The sequence below is a fragment of the Pongo pygmaeus genome, chromosome Y, assembly GCF_028885625.2.
Source record: "Pongo pygmaeus isolate AG05252 chromosome Y, NHGRI_mPonPyg2-v2.0_pri, whole genome shotgun sequence".
In the NCBI taxonomy this organism is placed as follows: domain Eukaryota; kingdom Metazoa; phylum Chordata; class Mammalia; order Primates; family Hominidae; genus Pongo; species Pongo pygmaeus.
In genome coordinates this window covers 15,248,136-15,265,629 of record NC_072397.2, presented here as the reverse complement: position 1 = coordinate 15,265,629, position 17,494 = coordinate 15,248,136, and the positions used below count along the sequence as shown (strand labels likewise).

The 17,494-nt window shown below is 40.4% G+C and overlaps 1 pseudogene; it reads left to right on the top strand.

Moving 5' to 3' along the window:
• LOC129025685 (RNA-binding motif protein, Y chromosome, family 1 member F/J-like) overlaps positions 1-17,494 on the top strand; it is a 372,015-nt pseudogene that overhangs the window by 155,702 nt on the left and 198,819 nt on the right.

Sequence of the window (17,494 nt, the reverse complement as noted above, 5' to 3'; positions counted from 1 at the left end):
GTCCCATTCTAAAAATTGCTTGTTCAGTTTCTTTGTTGGGTTGGAGTCTTGCTCTTACCAGGTCAGAGTGCATAGGTGAGATGATGACTTACTACAGCCTTAAATTGCTGAGCTCAACCAATTTTCCTGTTTCATCTTCCTGAGTTGCTGCAACTACAGCCATGCAATGCCACATCTAGCTAATTTTTTTTTCCTATATTTTTGTAGAGAGACGATCTCACCACATTGTCAAAACTGACATTAAAGCCTGGGGCTCAAGCATTCCAGGTGCCTCAGCCTTCCACACTGGCCCACAGTGTGAGCCAGTTAACCTGGCCATCTAGATTCTGAGACCTCAATAATTCTAATCCACAAGGCATTTTTACTGCTTATATAAAAATTCAAAAAAACTGCAAGAGCATTTAGCAGAAAAAGAGTCACTGGGCTTACATATTATTTAAAAAATAAATTTAAGGCTTGAAAGTTAGACATGAAGGAGTCCAATATTCTTAAATTAAGTAGATATCACGGAAGTGCAGAGTTGTGAAATATAAGGGGATGTAAATCAATAATTAAGGTTGTAGCTGGATGTTTAAACCTTAACACAAGACCTTAGTGTAAGATTTGAAATTATTTGAGGTGAGAATTTAGAACTAAGCAACAAGAGTTGAACAGTAGGATTGAATAGAAGTAATATTTTTGAAAAGGTGAATTGTAAGATTTCAGACTGAACGGAAGAAAGCAAGACAATACATAAAAGTTATTAGTGATGACTTTTAGCAGAACTAAATAAAATTCTTACTTAGTCCTCCATCCTAATATGGAGGGAATTGAAAACTGCCATTTTTACTTTTACATTTCATGTGTAGAGCATCAGTGAAGTTAGGTATTTATTGAATTCAGGATACACAAGCCAACACATTTCCATAGGAAAATTAGCCAGTGAACATATTACAAGTGAAAGACGGAAGTCTAAGGAATAGCATGTGAAGAGTATATTAAAGGAGAAACTTTTCTATTTTGAAATAACAACAATGTGGTAATGACCCCTTGAACAGTATTGCTTATTGCGGTATAAGTAAATCTCGGTCATCATTAGAAAATCTTCAATAGTATATATTAATTTGTCAACATTTAAGATAGAGCCAACCACTTAGAGATAAAGGAGAACTTTTATGTAAAAGTTTAGCATGCAGTCATTCAAAGGTAGCAGTATTTGTGTGTGTGAGATGGACTGAACAACATGAGCAAATTTACCTTCTTCAGCTGAGAAAGGACAATGTATGTGAACTTTAAAATCAGTGAAGAGTTTGATAGTTTTATATTTTTCCATGCATCATTAGTATTCATCAGTAATTCTATAAAAAGGAAAATAATAACTAAGCAGTTATTAACCATTACAAACGAACTTTTACCGAAGAATTAACATCTGCCTTCAGCTTTGTTAGAAGAACTGGCCTTGCAGGAGCCATGGGATTATCCAAAGCCATAAGAAATATTCACGGTGTCATGGCTTTCTAGTAATTTAGTGAAAAAAGAATGGATTCATAGAAGAAATAATTTTAAAAAGTCGTTTGAGAGAAAAGAAAATAGTGTTTTAGATTTGGTGTTCTTTACATTATGTTCCATCATTTTAATGTTAAATGTAATGGAAGAGAGAATTATGGAGGTCCTCCACAGAGACAGCCAATCTCTTCCTGGAGAAATGACCATGTGTCATCAAAAGATGTTGGTTATGCAACTAACGATAGGTAAAAAAAAAAAAAAAAAAAAATTAAAGAAAAAATAGTTGTTTTTTTGTTGTGGTGATGAAATTCACTTAACAAAATTAAATATTATAAGGTAAACAGTTAAGTGGAGTTAAATACCTTCTGTGTAGTGCAGCAAGTACCTCCATCGAGTTCCAAAACATTTTCATGACTCCAAACTAAAATTCCAACTACTAGTTAAGCAGTCCTTCATTTTCTCCCTTCCCTCAGCTGCTAGCAAACACCAATCTGTATTCTGCCTCTGCACATACCTGTTGTGGGTTAATGGGCTCAAACACTACATGACTTTTTTATCTGTCTCTTTTCCTTCTTCATGATGTCCAGGAGGTTGATATACATCATAGCACTTCATTTCTTCCACAGGCTGTTAACCCATTATTTTATTTGAGTTGTTTCCACCCCAGTATTTCTATGAACCAACATTTGTTTGGGTACACTTATTCAATTCTGGGTATATATAGAAGTGGAATTGCTTGGTCGTATGATAATTATGTGTGTTTTCTTGAGGAACCACCACATTTCTCTATAGAGCTGCATCATTTTCCATTCCAGCTAGCATTGTATCGGGGTTCCAATTTATCTATATCCTCTCAAACACTTGTTATTTCCTGCTTTTTAAAATTTATTGCCATTCCAATGTGTGTGTGAATTATGGTATCTCATTTGGGATTTGAAATGCATTTTCTGAATCATTGATTATGAGTGTCTGTTCCATGTGCTTTTTGGGCATTTGTCTATTTTATTTGGAGAAATATCTATTTAGATGTTTGGCCTTTTAATTTTGTTTAAGTTGTAAGTTAGTTATGTTTTGGATACAAGAAGTTGAAAATTTAAAATTTGTTGCATAAACTTATGCACACAGTAATCATCCAGGTTCCCAAGAATCTAGGGATTATGCTCCACCATATAGAGACTATGCATACTGTGATTATGGTCATTCTAGTCAGGATGAACATTCCTCTCGAGGAAATAGGTACTATAATAATATTTTCTGCATTTCTCAAATACAGTTCTTGAATTGTTCATTCCAACTAACATTGCATCAGGGTACCAATTTATCTACATTTTCTCAAACACTTGCTCTTTCCTGCTTTTTAAAATTTATTGCCTTTCCAGTGTGTATGTGAAGTATGGTATCTCTTTTTGGATTTGAAATGTATTTCTGAATTACAGATTATGAGTATCTGTTCCATGTGATTTTGAGACATTTGGCTATTTTATTTGGAGAAATATCTACTTAGATGTTTGGCCCTTTAATTTTGTTTAAGTTGTAATTTAGGCATTATGGATGATGTAATTTAGTTATGATGGATATTTTGGATACTAGAAGTTGAAAATTTAAAATTTGTTTCTTAAACTTATGCACACAGAAATCATCCAAGTTCCCAAGAAATGAGGGATTATGCTCTAACACCTAGAGTCTATGCATACCATGATTATGGTCGTTTGAGTCAGGATGAACATTCCTCTAGAGGATATAGGTACTATATAAATACTATATAGGTACTATAATGTTTTGTGGATTTACAAAACAGATTTCTTAAATTGTTCATTCTGACAGGAGAAAACTTTTTTTTTTTCAGTTTAGTGATCTTGATGGCTGCAGTGAGGTAGAGATCATTCTGAATGTCCAAGAGGAAGTTCTTACAGAGATGCATTTCAAAGATATGGTATGGGTCCAGGATGGATTTGTAAATTATATAATTATATTTAATAAACCAGATCATTATTTTAATGAAAACTAAGGAAAAGTATAAAGGACAAATATAACATGTTTAAATATTGAGTATGCTTAACAGTATAAAGTGTAGGGAATGATATGAAGGTGAGAATTTCATTTCACATTCAGTGAAATGTGATTCAACATTTACTTTATAATTAAATTTGTTAAGCTTCAAAATACTACTCTTACAGTTCTTTTAAATAAAACCTTCTGACTATTGCAGGCATAATTAATATCTGTAAATGAAGGCAGAGGAAAGCAGATATTTCCAAGTAGTAGTTTAACTAATTAATACTTTAGTGATAGCAGTAAAAATGCTTAAATGTAGTCCAACATATTATTTTATCAACCCTGCAGGGACCTGTCATGGTGTACTACCTGCCCGAGGGCCTCAGATGTCCTATGGTGGAAGAAGCCACCACGATTATAACAATACACGAGATAGATATGGCAGAAGTTGGGAGAGTTACTCAAGAAGCTGCGGTAATTTTTATTCCTGTGATTGTGAGCACAGTGGCAGAAAAGACTGAAGGAATCCATTTTCTCTGGATAGGGTGCACACTGCTCCTCACGAAGCATATGGTAGCTCAAGTTATGTGGCATCTACAGGAAATGGTGGCAGAAGCCGATGTGAAAAAGGAGACTGAAGTAGATATTAAAGCAGGTATTCAAAATAATAGTTATTGCATACCAAACCTTGTTTGCAAATCAAACATTGAAATTTTATTTCTGCCTTGTTACCTGCGTCTTACTAAAAGAAACTTCTTGTTTTTGTGGAGAGAGGTAGAAACGTAGAAACTAACTTACTCCATGAATTTTTTGAGCTATTTAAAGGAAAAGGAATTTTGTTCAAAGTAATTTCATACTTGTTACTATCTGTTAGTTATAATGTCTGGAATAAAATTTTCATAATAAAATTTTACATGTAATGCAAAATGCCTGATGTTACTGCTTAGCTACGCATGCTTAAAAGTGAATTAAATATAACAGTAAATAGCGCTGTGAACACTTTTCTTCATTTCTTTGAACATAAATAGATACAAAATCAGGCATATATTATGTCTCCCTTTCAAGTTGCATAAGTTTTCTAATTAGGCTGTGTTTCTCTTTAAAAAATTACACGATTAAAACATTTGCAAAATCTCCAGAAACACCACAAAACTGTCTGGGTCACCATATCATGTTTATCTTATAGACGAATAGTACAGGTCAAAGGAAATAATTAGATGTGGTTGATACTAAAGTTTAAGACATCTAGAACATTCTACATGAAGCATTCTGTGACTGAAGGGGAATTTGGCTTGAAGATCACTTTAGGTCAGGAGTTCAAGACAAGCCTGGCCAACACCATGAAACCCCATCTGTACCAAAGATACAAAAATTAACTGGGCATGGTGGACCATGCCTGTATTATGTTACAGTTAATTGGGAGGCTCAGACAAGAGAATTGTCTGAACATGGGAGCCTGAGACTGCAGTGAGCCCATATTACACCATGCACTCTAGCCTGGGTGATGGAGTGAGACACCAGCTAAAAATAATTATATAAATCAACAAATATATAAGTAATAGTGTATCTATTAGTTCAACCAGTTATTTCTTTTTTTCTTTTTTAGAGACAGGGCCTCACTGTGTTGTCCAGCCTGGACTACAGTGTCACCATCGTAGATCACTGCAGCCTTGAACTCCTGGGTTCAAATGTGCAAACCTTCCATTTTAGCCTCCCAAGTAGCCGGAATTACAGACACACACCACCATCCCCAGCTCTTCTGTTTGTGCATATATGGTAGGGACAATATTTCGTATATATTGTTCAGGCTGGTCTCGAACTTCCAGGCTTAAATGATCCTCCTTCCTTGGCCTCCCAAAGTGTCGTGATTGTAGCTGTAAGCCACGGAGTCTGGCATATCATTTGTTGGTATAAGTGACATTCCACCTTCACTCTTTTAATTCTTTTGAGGTATACAATAAACCATTATTAAGTGTAGTCATCCTTGGCTACTGAACACTAGATTGTATTCCTTCTAAGCAACCATCATTTAACCCACCCCCAACCCCTCTTTGATACCTCTCTTACCAGTATACATTGCTTGTATCAAATATTGCATAATATTGCATGATATCACCAAAAGTATCTACAAATGTTACGTAAAATTTTTTAAAATAAGTAAAAATAATAATAAAAAGGGTATCTCCATCAAGATGATAAAATAGGAGGCTCTAATTTGTCCCTGCATCCACAAATGCAACAAAAAAGCCACACCCACATCAATTCCCTGTGAGATAAACTCAGAAACTATTTGAAGTACTCTTGCACACATCAGATTATGAAAATATTCACTTAAGAAGAGGTACGAAAAACTGAATCATAAATTTTTTCTAGAGTTTGTGTCTAACACAGTGCCCTAGAGTGAATAGGGACCTATTATTTCACAGCTTCTCTCAGATGACCGAAGTATTAAATCACATATTTAGCATCCCACCTGTTACATGTTACAGCTGCTTCTCCACAAAATGATTCCTAGCTTGCCTATCTCTGGATTCTAACATAGACTTGCCTTCAACTCTCCGAGGACCTCCAAGATAAAAGAGGGATTTAAGTAAACATTCAAGCACTTCTGAAACTGTTTCCTCCTGGTTTACTGGATCTCATGCACTCAAGAAACCTCAGTTCCCACTTTATACCTCAAAGAACATAGATTGTACATCCAATGCCTTGACTTTTTGTTTTCTTTATTCTTTTGAGTTAGAGTCTTGCTCTGTTGCCCAGGCTGGAGGGTAATGGCATGATCTTGGCTCACTGCAACCTCTGCCTCCTGGTTCAAGTGATTCTTCTGCCTCAGCCTCCTGAGTAGCTGGGATTACAGGCATCCACCATCACGCTTTGCTAATTTTTGAATTTTTAGTAGAGACGGGGCTTCAAGATGTTGGCCAGGCTGGTCTTGAACCTCTGACCTCAGGTGACCAACCCACTTCAGCCTCTCAAAGTGCTGGGAGTGCGGGAATGAGCCTCTGTGCCCAGCCTTTTCTTCAGCCTTTAATATCATCTATCTTTGAAAACATTAGCTATTAAAATATTATTATTATTATTATTTGAGACGGAGTCTCACTCTTGTTGCCCAGGCTGGAGTGCAATGGCACCTTCTCAGATCACCACAAACTTCACCTCCTAGGTTCAAACAATTCTCCTGCCTCAGCCTCCCAAATAGCTGGGATTACAGGCAGGTGCCACCCTGCCTGCCTAATTTTGTATTTTTAGTAGAGACTGGGTTTCTCCATTTTCCTGATTATACACCCTAAAGAAATGAAATATATGAAGTTCCAGAAGTTTTACAGTCCATAATTCTTACAATTACCAGACTAATCTTCAAGGAGGAAGTATTTTCATGGTAAAATTCTGGCAAGGTCATCAATTTTTACAGGGTAAGTGTGCAAATAATTTTCAAGGGAGAAGTTACCAACTTTGATTTTCAAGTGAGTTATTCATGATATGAAGTTTTGATTTCATTCACTTATAATGTAGCATTGTGAGGATGAAATGAAAGGATAAAACTCCCTAGTCTTATATATGTTATTGTCCAGGAGTGACGGCTCAGTTCTTTAATTCCGGCTCTTTAGGACGCCTAGTCTTGCAGATCACAGTAGGTCAAGAGTTCAAGACCAGCCTGGCCAAAACTCTGAAGCCCCAACTCTACCAAAATACAACAATTAGCTGGGCTTGGTGGCCCATGCTAGTAGTATGTTAACTAGTAGTAGTTAATTGGGAGACTCAGGAAGGATAATTTTTTGTCTCTGTGAGCCTGAGGCTGAAGTGAGCTAATATTACACCATGCAGTCTAGTCTGGGTGAGAGAGTGGGACTCCAAATCAAAAATAACTATATAAATCAGCAAATATATAAATAATAAATAGTGTATCCTTCATTTCAAGCACTTATCATTTTTTTTTTCTTTTTAGACACAAGGTATCACTCTGTTGTCCAGCCTGGACTGCAGAAGCACCATTGTAGCTCACTGCAGCCTTGAACTCCTGGGTTCAAATGTGTGAGCCTTCCACTTCAGCCTCCCAAGTAGAAAGAATTACAGACACACACCACTGTGCCCCACTTTTGTGTTTGTGTGTGTGTGGTAAGGACAATGCTTCAGATATATTGTCCAGGCTGGTCTCAAACTCCCAGGCTTAAGTGTCCTCCTTCCTTGACCTCCCAAAGTGTTGTGATTATAGCCCTGAAACGCTGAGTTTGGCATATTGTTTCCAGAGTTGGTTCCTTCTGGTAGGTTCTTGGTCTTTCTGACTTCAAGAATGAAGACTTGGACCTTCACATAGAGTGTTACAGCTCTTAAAGATGGTGTGTGCAGAGTTTATTCTATCAGATGTTCAGATGTGTCCAGAGTTTCTTCCTTCTGGTGGGTTCCTGGTCTTCCTGACTTCAAGAATGAAGCTGCACAGCTTCGTGGCCAGTACTGAATCTCTTAAAGTTGGTGCAGACCCAGATCAGCAGCAAAATTTATTGACAAAGCTTCCACAGCATGGAAGGGGACCTGCGTGGATTGCCACTGCTGGGGGGGTTGGCCAGCTTTATTCCCTTATCTGGCCCCACCCACATCCTGCTGATTGATATATTTTACAATGTGCTGATTGGTCCATTTTACAGAGAATTGATTGTTGTGTTTAAAATCATTTAGATAGACACAGAACACTGATTTATGCTTTTGTACAGAGTGCTGATTGGTGAATTTACATTCCTTTTGCTAGACACAGAGCGGTGATTGGTGCATTTTTACAGAGTACTGATTGGTGCACTTACAATCCTTTAGCTAGACAGAAAAGTTCTGCAAGACCACACTCGACCCATGAAGTCTAGCTGTCTTCACCTCTCAAAGCCCCAACTGCTGTTGGGAATTGGGTGATGACCACTCTAGCTACTTCCTGCTGGATAGAGGTAAAGAAGGGGCGTCCAGTGGTAGTGTCCTCCAGAAGGGAACACTCTAAGCCAGCCAAAAGGCCAGTGGGTTGATCCAATTTCCTTGGTAGGAGTTGTTAGTTGAGCTCATTTGGGGTTCCATTTGTAAGATCATCTGTAGCTTGATGGCCTCAATCCTAGAGGAAACAAATTTGACAAGATGGTTAAAAATACAGGTCCTGAAGGAAAGTAATAGCAAGGTGGCTGTCATGGGACCTGAAAAGAGGAGAAGCCATATGGCCCAACTCCAGAGGTTGGTATAAGAGTTTGAAAGGCATTGTCTGGTTTCAGTAGCCTATTCCTTTAAATGCCGGGTGGCATTGTGTATTATCCTGGACTGGTTAGTGTAAAAGAAACACTCTTCCCTTAAGAAGGTGCAGACCCCTCCTTTCTCAGCAGTGAGGATGTCTAGGCCTTGGTGGTTTTGGAGAGCCACTGCTGCCAAAGAGTCTATTTGGGATTGTAGAGAAATGATAGATTTTGTTATTTTTCACAAACTGTCTGAGAAATCCTTTGAGAGTGTGCAGTAGTAGGATAATACATGTTACACTGTTAACTTTTCACAAACTTTACTTTTGCTGAAAATCTTCTAAGTTTGGGATTTCAATTATTCTTTGCTATTAATAAGACCTCATTCAGTCCCTATTAACTTAGAATTAGTATTGATGACTCCTTCCTCAATCTGTAAGTACATTAAGGTTTGGCTGAGTGCAAAGAGCTCGCACATTTGAGCAGACGAATTACTAGACAATTTTCCTAACTGCTTCTACAAGAGTTCCCTATTGTGTCTTTTTCCCTTAATTGCCTGGGAGGAGCCATCTATCATCCTGTCCTGAAGGAAATTCCTCCTAGGTCTGCTTGGACCTTTCTATGGTAATTAGTTAAGACTTAGATCCCCTGTTAGGAAACCTGCTGGGTTAAAATTTGTTGACAGGAGGGCTATGGGTTCTCAGTGGCCTCAGTGCTTTCAGGCTATGCCCTTGTTTACACTGAGAACAAGGTGGTATTGGAGTGTTAGAGGGTCATTGAGAAAATGTTAAATTATCAATTATAGTTATTAAATTTACCCTGGCTTTTAAAGGAATAGGATACACTGTTTTTTCTTTACTACTTCTATCTCTTTCTCTCTCTTTGACTCTTTCTTTGTCTGTCTCTTCCTCTCTCTCTTCACTTCTGTCTTTGACTTTGTCTCTCACTTTCTCTTTCTTTCTCTCTGACTCCATCTTTGTCTGTCTCTTCCTCTCTTTCTCTCTCTCTCTGACTTTCTGTCCCTTCTTCTGTTTCTCTCTCTTCTTCTGTTTCTCTCTCTTCTTCTGTTTCTCTCTCTCTCTCTCTCCTCTCTCTGATGGTCTTTTCATGCCTCTGCCAGCCACTTATGCTGCTGTTCTCCCCTCTCCTTCCCCTTATGATGGCTTTGGCAGTGTAAGACTGCCACCACCTTGGGTTTTGCACAGTGTGCAATAACTCCATGGTTTCCTTGTGATATTTAATGGGGCTTACCCCTGAGGTTATGAACTCATTTTCTTTCCATATTGCAGGATAGGCAGGTAGGATTAGATAAGCATACTTACTATCTATACATATATTTATTCTTCTTCCGTTTCCCAGTTCTCAGGCTTGGATAAGTGCCACTAGTTCTGCTAACTGGGCGCTGGTCCCTGGGGGAAGAGGCTTACTTTCAAGTGCCGTTACACCAGTAAATATGGCATAATATGCCCTTCATATCCCATTCTCCACAAATGAACTTTCACTGGTATATAGGTTAAGGTCACGATTAACTAAGGGAACTTCTAAGAGATGCTTTCAGGCAGCATAAATTTAGACTATAATTTGTTGGCAGTCATGCTTGACTAGTGTTTCCCATCCTCTAAGAGAAAAATGGCAGGGTTGAGGGCTACACATGTGCATATTTGAAACACCTGTCCCTCAGGGAGTAGTGCCTGGTATCTAAGCAGGCTGTTGTCTAATAGACATAAACTTCCTTTGGCACCTACTATGCCCTTTACATCATGAGTAGTCCACAGAGTGAGATCCTTTCCTTGTATTATTTTGATAGCCTCTTACACTAAGATGGCCACCACCACAAATAATAGTAAACAGTGAGGACGGCCTTTTGCTAGTACATCAATTTCCTTACTTAGGTATGCTACCGGTGGGGTTGTCCCATGAGTCTGAGTAAGGACTCCAAGAGCTATTCCTACTCTCCCTGTGACATATAAAGAAAAGTTTTGTCCTGTGGGAAGGCTTAAGCCTGGAGCTTGAGTTTATTTCTTCCAATGCCCAGACTTCAGGGTTGACTCCCTCCTCAAGCAGGGGGATAACATATGGGTAACTTGTTCCCCATATGCACATAGATAGTAGTTCCAGCTTTGGCTAATATGTCCCTCCCTAATAAGGTATTGGATGTTCAGGCATAACAAGAAAGGCATGTGAAAAGAGCAAAGTCTCCCAATTACAACTGAGAAGGTGGGAGAAACACCTGGTTACAGGCCATCCCAGGATTCCTCAGATTGTAACGGCCCTTGAGAACAGCTGTCCAGGACAGGAGACTGACACTGAGAAGGCCACACCAGTGTCCAGGAGGAAGTCAACTTCCTGGCCCTCAATGGTTAAATGTATGCGGGGCTCAGTGAGGGTGATGACATGAGCTGACAATTGCCCCAGACACCCTCAGGCCTGTTGTTGGATCATCTGGTTGGGGGCTTCTGGCCTACAGAACCTTTGTCCTCTGGGGCAGTGAGCCCTCCAGTGATTGTTTTGGCACAGTGGACATGGGCAAGAGGGCAGCTTGTTTCTTGTGGGACAATCTGTTTTAAGGTGTCCGTGCAAACCACACTTGTAAGAAACCCTACCAAGCAATTGGCCTGCTCCATTTTCTGTCCTCTCTTAACCACCAAGGTTTGTTTGTCTGAGGTCCATGACTAAGGCTGCAGCCTTTCCCTGATCTCACTTTTCCTTTTTGGTCAGGTCTTCTTGGTCCCTATTATAAAACACGGAAGTTGCCAAGTTTACTAACACCTCCAGATTTTGTTCAGGGCCCAGCGCTGACTTTTGGAGCTTTCTCTTGATATCTGTGGCTGATTGGGTAATGAAGTTATCTTTCAGGATCAATTGACCCTCAAGGGAATCAGGTGACAGGGGAGTATATTTCCTTAAGGCCTTTCATAGCCACTTGATGAAGGCAGAAAGATTTTCTTCCTTTCCCAGAGTTACAATGGACATCATTGCATAATTCATGAGCATTTTCCTAATTCTCCTTAGTCCTTCTAGAACACAGGTCAACAGATGTTTGTGACTCCAGTCCCAATAATCTGAATCGAGGTTCCAGTGGGAATCCATATGGGGGATGACTTGCTGACTGGTAGGGAAATTGTCCCTTTCTTCAGCTGTCATTCTATCATTTACTTGACTAAGATACCAGGTATCTCCAAACTCTTGGGCTGCAGCTAAAGCCACATTCTTTTCATTAAAGTCCAGGACTTGATCTAACATTAGCATAACATCTCTCCAAGTGAGGTGAAAGGTTTGCCTTAGATGCTGTAGGACATGAATTTACCTATCAGGATCATCTGAAAACTTCTCTAGGTCTGCCTTGATCTGCTTGAAATCAGGGAGGGAGAAGGGGACATGTACCCAGGTTGGGCCAAATTCCCTTCCCCCTACAGCTTGAAGGGGACATAATCGATAGCCCAGGTTTTTTTTTGTGGTCCTTTGTAGATTTCTTTGCTTGTTTCCTTCTGGGGGAGGGGAGATTAGAGGAGGCTTATCACTAGGAGAAAGAGGAGCTACACAGAGGCTAGGATATAGGGGTAAGCTGAAAGGCCCTCCTGTGGGATGTAAATGGCAAGCTTTGCAAAGTTGTGGATTCTTCTTCAATGAAAATAAAACCTGGACATCAGGTATTTCACTCCACATGCCTTCTCACTTACAGAAAAGGTCAAGCTGCAGGATAGGATTGTAATTTATACCTTCCTCAGCTGGCCATTTTTCCCCATCAGTGAGAATATTTGGGCCAGGCCATAGTGCAGAAAAAAAATAAGCCACCTCTTTGTCAGGGTTTGTGGATCAAATTGGTCCCAATGGCTTAGGATGCATTTCAAGGGTGAGCCTGTTAATGCCTGAATATTTCCCATCTGAAAGACAAAACTGCCCACAGTTTTTGTTTGTTTGTGTCTTCCCCTGCCCAAGAACCTGCAATGGTCCCTGGACCTTGCTGATTGGCATAGTTGTGCTCACTGACCCAGCAGCAGAAACACTAGTTTTCCTCCTAGTGGAGGAAAGAGGACTTAGGAAGGTCAGATGTAGTGTCCCTTACTGATGCATTCTCGAAAATCTGCACCCTTTTCTGTCCTCCTAGACCACAAAGAGGACCAAGAAAAATCAGATTTAGTGGCACTTACTGATGCATTCTCAAAAAACTGTTAGAGTCCTAAGCATTCTCCCATTAGTATTGGGACTATAACCCTGTCCTATAAAGATATTATACCTCAAAAATGAAGTGGAGGGCCATACCCTGAGGGAGGGAAGTGTTCTCCATGGTTGGAAGAGTGATGCCTTTTGTCCTCACTTGAATAGGAAGGATATCATTTCTGAAGCTCCCCATAGTGGACAGGAAGTGGTTTTTAGAATCAGGACTAGCCTCAGAGAAGAGGCAAGAGGAAGTTTGTCTGACAGATATTAGGACCCAGGGAGCAAAGGTCAGAGGTCAGGATAGATAGGATAAATGGGCGAGTCTCACTTGTGCAAGGTGACTTTGAGAGTACTACTCATGGCCGCAGCATTAACCAACTTGTTTTTGGGACCATGGAGCTGAATGGCTTTCCTCTCTGTTGACCCTCAGCCCAGCCCAGAAGTACAGGGAAAGTGGAAGCTGGTTCCAGGCAAACCAATACTTGCAACTCTGAACAGTCAGAGGTTGTTAGAGAGCACTTTCCCAGAAACATGACACCCATGTCTTTAGTCCAGCGGCCACGCTAGTTGCTTTTAACTGGCTTACAGGTGGCTGGTATTTAGCCTCCAAATTCTAAGGAAAAATAGGACGGAATAGCAAGTGAAAGGCATCTGATGGTACTCAGTGCTTGGTGATAGGTGATAGTCCCTTTGTGGTCCCATAATGTGTCTGGAATTTATTCCTTCTAGTGGGTTCTTGGTCTTGCTGGCTTCAAGAATGAAGCTGTGTATCTTCACAGTGAGTGTTACAGTTCTTAAAGATGGCATATCCAGAGTTTGTTCCTTCAGATGTTCAGATGTGCCTGGAGTTTCTTCCTTCCATTGGTCTTGTGGTCTCAATGACTTCAAGAATGAAGCTACAGACCTTCACAGTGAGTGTTAGAGCTCTTAAAGTTGGTGTGGACCCAAAGAATGAGCAGCAGCAAGATTCATTGTGAAGAGTGAAAGAACAAAGCTTCCAGAGCATAGAAGGGGACCCAACCAGGTGGCTGATGCTGGGTGAGGTGGCCTGCTTTTATTCCCTTATTTGGATCCACCCAAGTCCTGCTGATTGGTCCATTTTACAGAGTGCTTATTGTTCCTTTTTAGAGAGTGCTGATTGGTGCATTTACAATCCTTTAGCTAGACACAGAGTGGTGATTAGTGCATTTTTAGAGTGATGATTGGTGTGTTTACAATCCTTTAGCTAGCAAGAAAAGTTCTCCAAGTCCCCACTTGACCCAGGAAGTCCAGGTGGCTTCACCTTTCACTAGGACCTCCAAGAAAAAATAGGGATTTAAATAGACATTCAAGCACTTCTGAAATGGTTTCCCCCTGGCTTAAGGGATCTCAAGTAGTCAAAAAAGCTCAGCTCCCACTTTATACCTCGAAGAACTTAGACTGTACATCTAATACCTTGACTCTTTTTTTGTTTTCTTATTTCTTTTGAGATGGAGTCTTGCACTGTCACCTAGGCTGAAGTGCAATGGAATGATCTTGGCTCATTGCAACCCCAACCTCCTGTGATTACCCTGCCTCAGCCTTCTGAGTAGCTGAAAATGCAGGTGACCACCACTATGACAGGCTAATTTTTGCATTTTTTATTAGAGACAAAGTTTCACCATGTTGGTCAGGCTGGTCTCAAATTCCTGATGTGTGATCCCCTACCTTGGCCTCCCAAAGTTCTGGGAATACAGGCATGACCATACCCAGTCATATCATCACTTTTATGGCTTCTGCCCAGGTATCTTACTCCTAATCCTCTGGACTTTTGGATCTGTCAAGGTCCTCTGAGAGCAGGCCCATAGGCATTTCTCATCCTTCTTCATCATCACTCACTCTGACAATATACTGAGCTTCTAATTTTCCTTCCAAGAAGTCAAACTACCCAACTATTGCCCTGACTTCTCAGATTGATGACTAAGAGTTTTAATACTAACTTGCCAATCTCTGAAAGCTAATGAAGCCCAGCATCTTGTAGTCCCAGGATTCTGAAGAGGAAAAAGGATTGTTTTACCATAACTCTGCATGATTTTTAAGCTTGCTTATTTTTATAGTTTAAACATTTTTCCCTCTAAGCCCCAGGTTGAAATGTGGTCGTCCACACTATAAATGGCACCTACTGTGGGGCTGGATGGCTCATAAATGGCTTGGCACCCTCACCACGGTTAATAAGTGAGTTTTCCACTCTATTACTTCCCAAAATGGAATTGACATCCAAATAGGTTGTTCAAAAGAGCCTGATACCATCTCCCCTTCTCTCTCTTGCTCTCTCCACAGGTGACATGCCTGTTTTCCTTTACCTTCTGTCCTTAGTGGAAGCCTCATGAGGCTCTCACCAGATGCAGATGCTGGCACCACACATCTTTTATAGCCTGCAGAACCAGGAGCTAATGAACGCTTTTTTCTTTATAAATTTTCCAGTCTCATTCTTTTATAGGAACACAAACAGACTAAGGCATGTATCTCTGGCTGATAACTTGCCTATATCAGTAAGCAGTGGAGCACAGCATTCACTATTTCCTCTGTTTCATAGATGAAAAAGAAGTGGTTTTCAGTGGTCCCATGGGATCTTCCTTAAATCCAACCCCTGGCTTGCTCTAGCTTTCAGGTTCTCCATGGAAGCACCCCAACGTTTTAAACTCCTCCCTTAGGACCAGTATTTTTTTTTTTTTTTTGAGATCGAGTCTCACTGTGTCACCAATGTTGGAGTGCAGTGGCATGATCCCTCAGCTCACTTTGACCTCCACCTGCTGGGTTCAAGATATATTCCTGCCCCAACCTTCCAAGTAGCTGGGACTACAGGCACATGCCACCAGGCCTGGCTGATATTTTTTCTTTTTTGGTATGTTTAATAGAGAGGAGATTTCACCATTTTAGCCAGGATGGTTTCAACCTCCTGATCTTGTGATATGCCCACCTCATCCTCCCAAAGTGCTGGAGTTACAGGTGTGAGCCACTGTGATCAGCATAGACCATTCTTTTAACTTGCCTGTTTCTGGGGTCTGAAGTGACAGAGTAGGCATTCTGAGATTCTGCTAATTCCTACCCTTTCCACAAAAAAAAAAACCTCAACTCACAAATATCCTTAGATAACGACACCTTAGTGAACGATTCTATAACTTGGGATTGAATCTATGACACATTTTTTGACTGTAGAACTGAGATACATACACATAGGATAAAAGAACAGTTTTAATTTGATGTTTTTTTTTCCTCCCCAAGCGAGCATTCATAGTGTTGCATATGAAAACAATTTCCCTGGACTCACAGTTTCTTCAGATTGGAGAGAGTTGAAAGTGTACATTTAGGCTTTTCTTTTCCATTTTGCAATTCTTCACATGATGTTCTCTCTAGTCTTACCCAGTGGGTAACATTGAGGGAATCAGACAACTGGGGTCAGTTAGAAACAAATTACATGGATGGGGCTTACATTGACCATGAAAGTAATCTTACTGGTGGCTTTGCATTCCAGCCAGCAGAGGTGCACCACCAGAGAAAGTAGGCAACATCATTCTGCAGCAACCAACCATGGTTGATTGGTCTGCCAGGCTCAAATCATTGGCCAACTGCCAAATCCCACCCTGGCTTTCTCTGCAGAACATCCCAGGGTGTGACAAAGAGGCAGCTTGGTAATTACCCACAGAATGTCCATGTGACCCCACCCAATCTAGGCTGTCATACTTTTGACCATCTTAGCCCTGTGTGCTCCACCCAACCCCAGGCTGAATATCAGAGGCAGTTTAGGTAATTTAGTGGTTAAGGATGAAGTTTCTGGCTCTAACTGGACCCAGAGGTCAAGTAGCTTACATAATAAGCCTTGTTACCCCTGGAAGGATGTTCATTTCTGATATATCTAATGGAAATGACTGGGGTGTTAGAATCTCTAGAGCACATGATTTTATTGAGAAACACAGAATCCCAGTCTCAGCTCCAGCTCCTCCCTCTGCTGCTGGGAAACAACTACCATGCTGGGGAACTTGCCTGTCTGAGCCAATGAATGTAGTCTATCCAGGCTCTCTCCAGCAGAAAATGGATCTAGACTCTTCATCCTTTGTTCTCTATTGGGAGAACCCACTCTCAGCTCTGGCCCTTCCCTACATAAGGGAACTATAAAATATTTGAGAAACTTTCTGGGCAAATGCAACTTTCTTAGCCGAGACCAGTCTCTAAATGATCTGTTCAACAGCAGATGTCAAGAGAGCTGATTTTCAAACCCAGGGCCTCCTGCTGCAGGCAGAAAACTAGCCCATCTGTGCAGAAACCTTCCAGTAATCATCACAGCCAAAATTACAGTCATGCCATTCTCTGTCCCACAACAGAATCAATGTGGACCCAGTCTCAGCTACAGCCTGTACAATTTCAATTTCTGAAATTGAATCATTACTAATAAATAACCTACAAGCCAAAAAAAAGAAAAAAAGCCAAGAAACTGATAGATTCAGGATGCACTCTACCATATCTACGAAGAGCTGCATCATATTCCATTGTGTGGGTGATCCTAGCTTGTTCAACTGGTTGTGAATGTATGCTTACACACACACACACACACAAAATGCACACAACTAGGTTTCATGTTCTGTCAAAAAGCAGCAATGGAAATGCCACACTGGCCTCTGGTATTATCTGAAGGC